Source organism: Triticum dicoccoides, chromosome 2B (assembly GCF_002162155.2).
Source record: "Triticum dicoccoides isolate Atlit2015 ecotype Zavitan chromosome 2B, WEW_v2.0, whole genome shotgun sequence".
Taxonomy (NCBI): domain Eukaryota; kingdom Viridiplantae; phylum Streptophyta; class Magnoliopsida; order Poales; family Poaceae; genus Triticum; species Triticum dicoccoides.
The window spans coordinates 86,457,781-86,467,537 of record NC_041383.1 but is presented as its reverse complement, the minus strand read 5'-3'; positions in this window follow the sequence as shown (position 1 = coordinate 86,467,537).

Sequence of the window (9,757 nt, the reverse complement as noted above, 5' to 3'; positions counted from 1 at the left end):
TGAGGGGGGAACCCTAGAGGGGGCGCCCCCTTGGCTTGGGGGGCAAGCCACCCTCTCCCCTCTCCCCTAGGCCGCCGCACCCCCCTAGATGGGTTCTAGGGGGCCGTCCCCCTTCTCCCTTCCCCCTATAAATAGAGGGGTGAGGGGAGGGCAGCCGTACCACCCTCCAAGGCGCAGCCCTCCCCTCCCCAACACCTCTCCTCCTCCGTTGTGTGCTTGGCGAAGCCCTGTCGGAGTACTGCCTCTCCACCATCACCACGCCGTCGTGCTGCCGGTGGAGCTGTCTTCCTCAACCTCTCCTTCCCCCTTGCTGGATCAAGAAGGAGGAGACGTCTCCCGTCCCGTACGTGTGTTGAACGCGGAGGTGCTGTCCGTTCAGCACTTGGTCATCGGTGATTCGAATCACGTCGAGTACGACTACATCATCACCTTGCAAGCTTCCGCACGCGATCTACAAGTGGTATGTAGACGCAAACTCTCTCTCTTGACTCGTTGCTTAGATGAACTCATAGATGGATCTTGGTGAAACCGTAGGAAAAATTTTAATTTTCTGCAACGTTCCCAACAGTGGCATCATGAGCTAGGTCTATGCGTAGTTCTCTTTGCACGAGTAGAACACAATTTTGTTGTGGGCGTGGATTTTGTCATCTTACTTGCCTCTACTAGTCTTTTCTTGCTCAACGGTATTGTGGGATGAAGCGGCCCGGACCAACCTTACACGTACGCTTACGTGAGACCGGTTCCACCGACTGACATGCACTAGTTGCATAAGGTGGCTGGCGGGTGTCTGTCTCTCCCACTTTAGTTGGAGCGGAATCGATGAACAGGGCCCTTATGAAGGGTAAATAGAAGTTGACAAAATCACGTTGTGGTGATTCGTAGGTAAGAAAACGTTCTTGCTAGAACCCAATTGCAGCCACGTAAAAGATGCAACAACAATTAGAGGACGTCTAACTTGTTTTTGCAGCGATTGATCATGTGATGTGATATGGCCAGAAGTTGTGATGAATGATGAATTGTGATGTATGAGATCATGTTCTTTGTAATAGGATTCACGACTTGTATGTCGATGAGTATGACAACCGGCAGGAGCCATAGGAGTTGTCTTTATTTTTTTGTATGACCTGCGTGTCATTGAATAACGCCATGTAAACTACTTTACTTTATTGCTAAACGTTAGTCATAGAAGTAGAAGTAGTCGTTGGCGTGACAACTTCATGAAGACACGATGATGGAGATCATGATGATGGAGATCATGGTGTCAAGCCGGTGACAAGATGATCATGGAGCCCCGAAGATGAAGATCAATGGAGCTATATGATATTGGCCATATCATGTCACAACTATATAATTGCATGTGATGTTTATTATGTATTATGCATCTTGTTTACTTAGGACGACGGTAGTAAATAAGATGATCCCTTATAAAATTTCAAGAAGTGTTCTCCCCTAACTGTGCACCGTTGCTACAGTTCGTCGCTTCTAAGCACCACGTGATGATCGGGTGTGATGGATTCTTACGTTCACATACAACGGGTGTAAGACAGTTTTACACAGCGAAAACACTTAGGGTTAACTTGACGAGCCTAGCATGTGCAGACATGGCCTCGGAACACGGAGACCGAAAGGTCGAACACGAATCGTATGGAAGATACGATCAACATGAGAATGTTCACCGACGATGACTAGTCCGTCTCATGTGATGATCGGACACGGGCTAGTCGACTCGGATCGTGTAACACTTAGATGACTAGAGGGATGTCTAATCTAAGTGGGAGTTCATAATTTGATTAGAACTTTATTATCATGAACTTAGTCTAAAACCTTTGCAAATATGTCTTGTAGATCAATGGCCAACGCTAATGTCAACATGAACTTCAACGCGTTCCTAGAGAAAACCAAGCTAAAAGATGATGGCAGCAACTATACGGACTGGGTCCGGAACCTGAGGATCATCCTCATAGCTGCCAGGAAACAATATGTCCTAGAAGGACCGCTAGGTGACGCTCCCGTCCCAGAGAACCAAGACATTATGAATGCTTAGCAGTCTCGTGCTGATGATTACTCCCTCGTTCAATGCGGCATGCTTTACAGCTTAGAACCGGGGCTCCAAAAGCGTTTTGAGCACCACGGAGCATATGAGATGTTCGAAGAGCTGAAACTAGTTTTTCAAGCTCATGCCCGGGTCGAGAGATATGATGTCTCCGACAAGTTCTACAGTTGTAAGATGGAGGAAAACAGTTCTGTCAGTGAGCACATCCTCAAGATGTCTGGGTTGCACAACCGTATGACCCAGCTGAACATTAACCTCCCAGATGAGGCGGTCAATTACAGAATCCTCCAGTCGCTCCCACCAAGCTACAAGAGCTTTGTGATGAACTACAACATGCAGGGGATGGAAAAGACCATTCCTGAAGTGTTCTCGATGCTGAAGTCAGCAGAGGCTGAAATCAAGAAAGAACATCAAGTGTTGATGGTCAATAAGACCACTAAGTTCAAGAAGGGCAAGGGTAAGAAGAACTTCAAGAAGGACGGCAAAGATGTTGCCGCGCCTGGTAAGCCAGTTACCGGGAAGAAGTCAAAGAATGGACCCAAGCCTGAGACTGAGTGCTTTTATTGCAAGGGGAAGGGTCACTGGAAGCGGAACTGCCCCAAATACTTAGCGGATAAGAAGGCCGGCAACACCAAAGGTATATTTGATATACATGTGATTGATGTGTACCTTACCAATACTCGTAATAACTCCTGGGTATTTGATACCGGTACCGTTGCTCATATTTGTAACTCACAGCAGGAGCTGCGGAATAAACGGAGACTGGCGAAGGACGAGGTGACGATGCACGTCGGGAATGGTTCCAGAGTCGATGTGATCGCCGTCGGCACGCTGCCTCTACATTTACCTACGGGATTAGTTTTGAACCTTAATAATTGTTATTTAGTGCCAAGTTTGAGCATGAACATTGTATCTGGATCTCGTTTAATACGAGATGGCTACTCATTTAAGTCTGAGAATAATGGTTGTTCGATTTATATGAGAGATATGTTTTATGGTCATGCTCCGATGGTCAATGGTTTATTCTTAATGAATCTCGAGCGTAATATTACACATTTTTATAGTGTAGATGCCAAAAGATTTAAAGTTGATAACGATAGTCCCACATACTTGTGGCACTGCCGCCTTGGTCACATTGGTGTCAAGCACATGAAGAAGCTCCATGCCGATGGACTTTTAGAGTCTCTTGATTATGAATCGTTTGACACATGCGAACCATGCCTTTTGGGCAAAATGACCAAGACTCCGTTCTCCGGAACAATGGAGCGAGCAACCAACTTGTTGGAAATCATACATACCGATGTGTGCGGTCCAATGAGCGTTGAGGCTCGCGGAGGATATCGTTATGTTCTCACTCTCACAGATGACTTGAGTAGATATGGGTATGTCTACTTAATGAAACACAAGTCTGAGACCTTTGAAAAGTTCAAGGAATTTCAGAATGAGGTAGAGAATCAACGTGACCGAAAGATAAAATTCTTACGATCAGATCGTGGAGGAGAATACTTAAGTCACGAATTTGGTACACACTTAAGGAAATGTGGAATCGTTTCACAGCTCACGCCGCCTGGAACACCTCAGCGAAACGGTGTGTCCGAACGTCGTAATCGCACCCTATTGGATATGGTGCGGTCTATGATGTCTCTTACCGATTTACCGCTATCATTTTGGGGATACGCTCTAGAGACAGCTACATTCACTTTAAATAGGGCACCGTCTAAATCCATTGAGACGAGACCGTATGAATTATGGTTTGGAAAGAAACCTAAGCTGTCGTTTCTAAAAGTTTGGGGATGCGATGCTTACGTCAAGAAACTTCAACCTGAAAAGCTCGAACCCAAGTCGGAAAAATGCATATTCATAGGATACCCTAAGGAAACTGTCGGGTATACCTTCTACTTAAGATCCGAAGGCAAGATCTTTGTTGCCAAGAACGGATGCTTTCTGGAAAAAGAGTTTCTCTCGAAAGAAGTAAGTGGGAGGAAAGTAGAACTCGATGAAATACTACCTCTTGAGCGGGAAAGTGGCGCAGCGCAGGAAACCGTTCCTGTGATGCCCACACCAACTGAAGAGGAAAACAATGATGATGATCAAGGTACTTCGGATCAAGTTACTGCTGAACTTCATAGGTCCACAAGGACACGTTCCGCACCAGAGTGGTACGGCAACCTTGTCCTGGAAATCATGTTGTTAGACAACAATGAACCTTCGAACTATGAAGAAGCGATGGCGGGCCCGGATTCCAAAAAATGGCTTGAAGCCATGAAATCCGAGATAGAATCCATGTATGAAAACAAAGTATGGACTTTGACAGACTTGCCCGATGATCGGCGAGCAATAGAAAACAAATGGATCTTTAAGAAGAAGACGGACGCGGATGGTAATGTTACAATCTATAAGGCTCGACTTGTCGCTAAGGGTTATCGACCAGTTCAAGGGATTGACTACGACGAGACTTTCTCTCCCGTAGCGAAGCTGAAGTCCGTCTGAATCATGTTAGCAATTGCCGCATACTATGATTATGAGATATGGCAAATGGACGTCAAAACGGCATTCCTTAACGGGCATCTTAAGGAAGAACTGTATATGATGCAGCCGGAAGGTTTTGTCGATCCTCGGAACGCTAACAAAGTATGCAAGCTCCAGCGATCCATTTATGGACTGGTGCAAGCATCTCGGAGTTGGAACATTCGCTTTGATGAGATGATCAAAGCGTTTGGGTTTATGCAGACTTATGGAGAAGCCTGCGTTTACAAGAAAGTGAGTGGGAGCTCTGTAGCATTTCTCATATTATATGTAGATGACATACTCTTGATGGGAAATAATATAGAATTTCTGGACAGCATTAAGGCCTACTTGAATAAGTGTTTTTCAATGAAGGACCTTGGAGAAGCTGCTTATATATTAGGCATCAAGATCTATAGAGATAGATCGAGACGCCTCATAGGTCTTTCACAAGGCACATACCTTGATAAGATTTTGAAGAGGTTCAAAATGGATCAGTCCAAGAAGGGGTTCTTGCCTATGTTACAAGGTGTGAGATTGCGCTCGGCTCAGTCACCGACCACGGCAAAAGATAAAGAAGAGATGAGTGTCATCCCCTATGCTTCAGCCATAGGATCTATTATGTATGCCATGCTGTGTACCAGACCCGATGTAAACCTTGCCGTAAGTTTGGTAGCAAGATACCAAAGTAATCCCGGCAAGGAACACTGGACAGCGGTCAAGAATATCCTGAAGTACCTGAAAAGGACGAAGGACATGTTTCTCGTTTATGGAAGAGATGAAGAGCTCGTCGTAAAGGGTTACGTCGACGCTAGCTTCGACTCAGATCTGGATGACTCTAAGTCACAAACCGGATACGTGTATATGTTGAATGGTGGAGCAGTAAGCTGGTGCAGCTGCAAGCAGAGCGTCGTGGCGGGATCTACGTGTGAAGCGGAGTACATGGCAGCCTCGGAGGCAGCGCATGAACCGATTTGGCTGAAGGAGTTCATCACCGACCTAGGAGTCATACCCAATGCGTCGGGGCCGATCAAACTCTTCTGTGACAACACTGGAGCTATTGCCCTCGCCAAGGAGCCCAGGTTTCACAAGAAGACCAGGCACATCAAGCGTCGTTTCAACTCCATCCGTGAAAATGTTCAAGATGGAGACATAGAGATTTGCAAAGTGCACACGGATCTGAATGTCGCAGATCCGCTGACTAAACCTCTCTCGCGTGCAAAACATGATCAACACCAGAACTCTATGGGTGTTTGATTCATCACAATGTAACTAGATTGGTGACTCTAGTGCAAGTGGGAGACTGTTGGAAATATGCCCTAGAGGCAATAATAAAAGTATTATTATATTTCAATGTTCATGATAAATGTCTTTTATTCATGCTATAACTGTATTATCCGGAAATCGTAATACACGTGTGAATACTTAGACCACAATATGTCCCTGGTGAGCCTCTAGTTGACCAGCTCGTTGTGATCAACAGATAGTCATTGTTTCCTGACTATGGACATTGGATGTCGTTGATAACGGGATCACATCATTAGGAGAATGATGTGATGGACAAGACCCATTCTTAAGCATAGCATAAAAGATCGTGTAGTTCGTTTTGCTAGAGCTTTGCCAGTGTCAAGTATCTCTTCCTTCGACCATGAGATCGTGTAACTCCCGGATACCGTAAGAGTGCCTTGGGTGTATCAAACGTCACAACGTAACTGGGTGACTATAAAGGTGCATTACAGGTATCTCCGAAAGTAGCTGTTGGGTTGACACGGATCGAGACTGGGATTTGTCACTCCGTATGACGGAGAGGTATCTCTGGGCCCACTCGGTAATGCATCATCATAATGAGCTCAATGTGACCAAGGTGTTGGACACGGGATCATGCATTACGGTACGAGTAAAGTGACTTGCCGGTAACGAGACTGAACAAGGTATTGGGATACCGACGATCGAGTCTCGGGCAAGTAACGTACCGATTGACAAAGGGAATTGCATACAGGGTTTGATCGAATCCTCGACATCATGGTTCACCCGATGACAACATCGAGGAGCATGCGGGAGCCATCATGGGTATCCAGATCCCGCTGTTGGTTATTGACTGAGAGCGTCTCGATCATGTCTGCATGTCTCCCGAACCCGTAGGGTCTACACACTTAAGGTTCGGTGACGCTAGGGTTATTAGGAAGACTAGTATGTGACTACCGAATGTTGTTCGGAGTCCCGGATGGGATCCTGGACGTCACGAGGAGATCCGGAAGGGTCCGGAGGTAAAGATTTATATATGGGAAGTTGTAAAACAGACACCGGGAAGTTTCGGGGTCATACCGGTATTGTACCGGGGCCACCGGAAGGGTTCCGGGGGTCCACCGGGAGGGGCCACCCCTCCCGAGGGGCCAGATGGGCTGCGTGGGGCAGGGAGCCAGCCCCTGGTGGGCTGGCCGCACCCCCTCCCTTGGGCCCATGCGCCTAGGGTTGAGGGGGGAACCCTAGAGGGGGCGCCCCCTTGGCTTGGGGGGCAAGCCACCCTCTCCCCTAGGCCGCCGCACCCCCCCCCCCTAGATGGGTTCTAGGGGGCCGGCCCCCTTCTCCCTTCCCCCTATAAATAGAGGGGTGAGGAGGGCAGCCGTACCACCCTCCAAGGCGCAGCCCTCCCCTCCCCAACACCTCTCCTCCTCCGTTGTGTGCTTGGCGAAGCCCTGTCGGAGTACTGCCTCTCCACCATCACCACGCCGTCGTGCTGCCGGTGGAGCTGTCTTCCTCAACCTCTCCTTCCCCCTTGATGGATCAAGAAGGAGGAGACGTCTCCCGTCCCGTACGTGTGTTGAACGCGGAGGTGCTGTCCGTTCAGCACTTGGTCATCGGTGATTCGAATCACGTCGAGTACGACTACATCATCACCTTGCAAGCTTCTGCACGCGATCTACAAGTGGTATGTAGATGCAAACTCTCTCTCTTGACTCGTTGCTTAGATGAACTCATAGATGGATCTTGGTGAAACCGTAGGAAAAATTTTAATTTTCTGCAACGTTCCCAACAGCAACCTCGGCTACAGCCATACTCAGCCTTGACTTCCATCAGTTGCGAGATGGCATCCAGCACACACAGCTTGGCACCCTCATACAGAGGTTTCTTTGACGAGGCCAAGATTTCCAGGAAGGCCTTTGCAGTTTCCTCCGTCTCCACCGGTTCATTCGCTGAATGTGACGGAGGTGTCGGCTGTGCAGCAAAGACATCATCTAGCATGTCTCTAACCCCATCGTCCTCATAACCAGCGACGCGTTGTCGTATCACATCCTCTCTACCACGGTCCCGCTAGGCAAAGTTTATCGGCATATTAAAGTTGGGCATAAATCCATTCGTGCGAAGGTGCTTAGTCATCTCACTCTTATCTCTGCGGATACGTCTCTTACATTTGGCACATGGGCATTCTGGCACCATCCTCATTGGATTACGAAATATCTCTTTCAAAAACACATCAGTTTTCTCGACCCACTCTGTTGTTACTTGATTTCGACGGAAAAACCCACTATACATCCACTGATTATCTATCATCTCTGCTTTATTGGAAGCCATACAACAAAATTAAGGATTCATTTAAATTACTCACATCAATATTTTATTTTGTAGAGTGTTGACGAGAAACGACATTTAATCCACCTACATCTCTAATTGGTAAAGATGGGTCCTAATCCCACCCGAGAATGTGTAGATTGAGTACGTTGTCCATGCTCTACCCCATTCCGAGACAAAATTTCGGCAGCACCTCCCCGCTGTTCTCCAAATACACGTCTCGGCAAAATGCCGAGAGAATGTGCATCCAGAGAACAACAGGGAGGCGCCGCCGAAATCTTGTCTCGGAACGGGGTAGAGCATGAACAACGTACCCAATATACACTTCCTCGGGCTGTCCGTGGAAAGCACTGGACAATGCGAAAGAGCTGCGGTGATAAATATGCAATTGAATGCATATTTATCGATGCAACCCTTTCGGACGGGAGACATCTAGGTTACGCGACTTCATGTGAAAATTTAATCTAGTGACATGGAAAAAAAGTGGACGAGGTCATGGAATTGTTACTCACCCTCCAATGTAGAGGATGTAGTTGATCAAAGGAGGGACGATCGTGGACAAACACCTCCAACGTCGACGATCACTCCACGAAGATGGAACACCACAAATCCTGTTAATTCCACCGAGTGATAAAAATTTAGGTCATCACCTCACATTAAGCATTGACACAACATTATGAATGAACATGAAACAACATGTCAAATTGTAAAAAAAAGCTTCATTAAGTATTTAGCAAACCAAATAGGGAGGGACTTTTTTGGGACACGCCGAGCATCGCGGGTCAACCCGACGCTCGACCCGAGAGGATGGACCAGATCCCCAATAGTAGCAGCCTGATGAAACCACTTTGTTCATTTAGAAAAAAAGGAAACGTCTAGCGGCTGCCGGCGGCACCATCATCCCTCCCCTCTCCTTTGGTTTAACCGACGGTCCACCAAGACCGGGCGCAGCGACGAAGCCCGCCCAGCTCATCGACGGCCCCATCTTCTTTAACTCCGCCTGCAGTTTGTGCGCCAAGGTGTGCAGGCGGCGGCCGGGTTTACCAAATTTCCTAATTCCTCTGCATTAACTACTTTCTCCTTCTTCCTCCCCGTCGTCGGTTAGTTCACACCCTTTCGAATAATCAAACTCTAAACCCGTTCCTACTCCATTCCCTCTCTCCCCCATTCTTTCTCTCTTATAAAAAAACAAACGGAGCTCGTTCATACTCCATTATCTCCCCTCGCTCTTCTCTATACATGCACATATTGAAAAACTTGACCAATATCATCTATCCATATTGAGCAATATCTAAGTGTCCAAATTCACAAAATTGAGCAATATCCATCAATGCATCAATCTATCACAAACTTCACCATCAATCTGTACATGCATGCATATATCCATTCATCATATATCCATCTATGCAAAAAAAACAGTAACAAAATGCAAAAAAATGAAAAAAAATCTCACCTTGGCCGCCGGTGCAGCGGGCAGTAGGGAGGTCGGGGGGCAGCCGCCGGGGAAGGGTGGATGGGGCCGGCCGGGGTGCAGCAGGGCGTCGGCGGAGGGGCGCAACAGGGCAAGGCATCGGCGAAGGATGGACGGGGCCGGTCGGGGACGGGTGTGGACGGCGCCGGCGAGAGGTG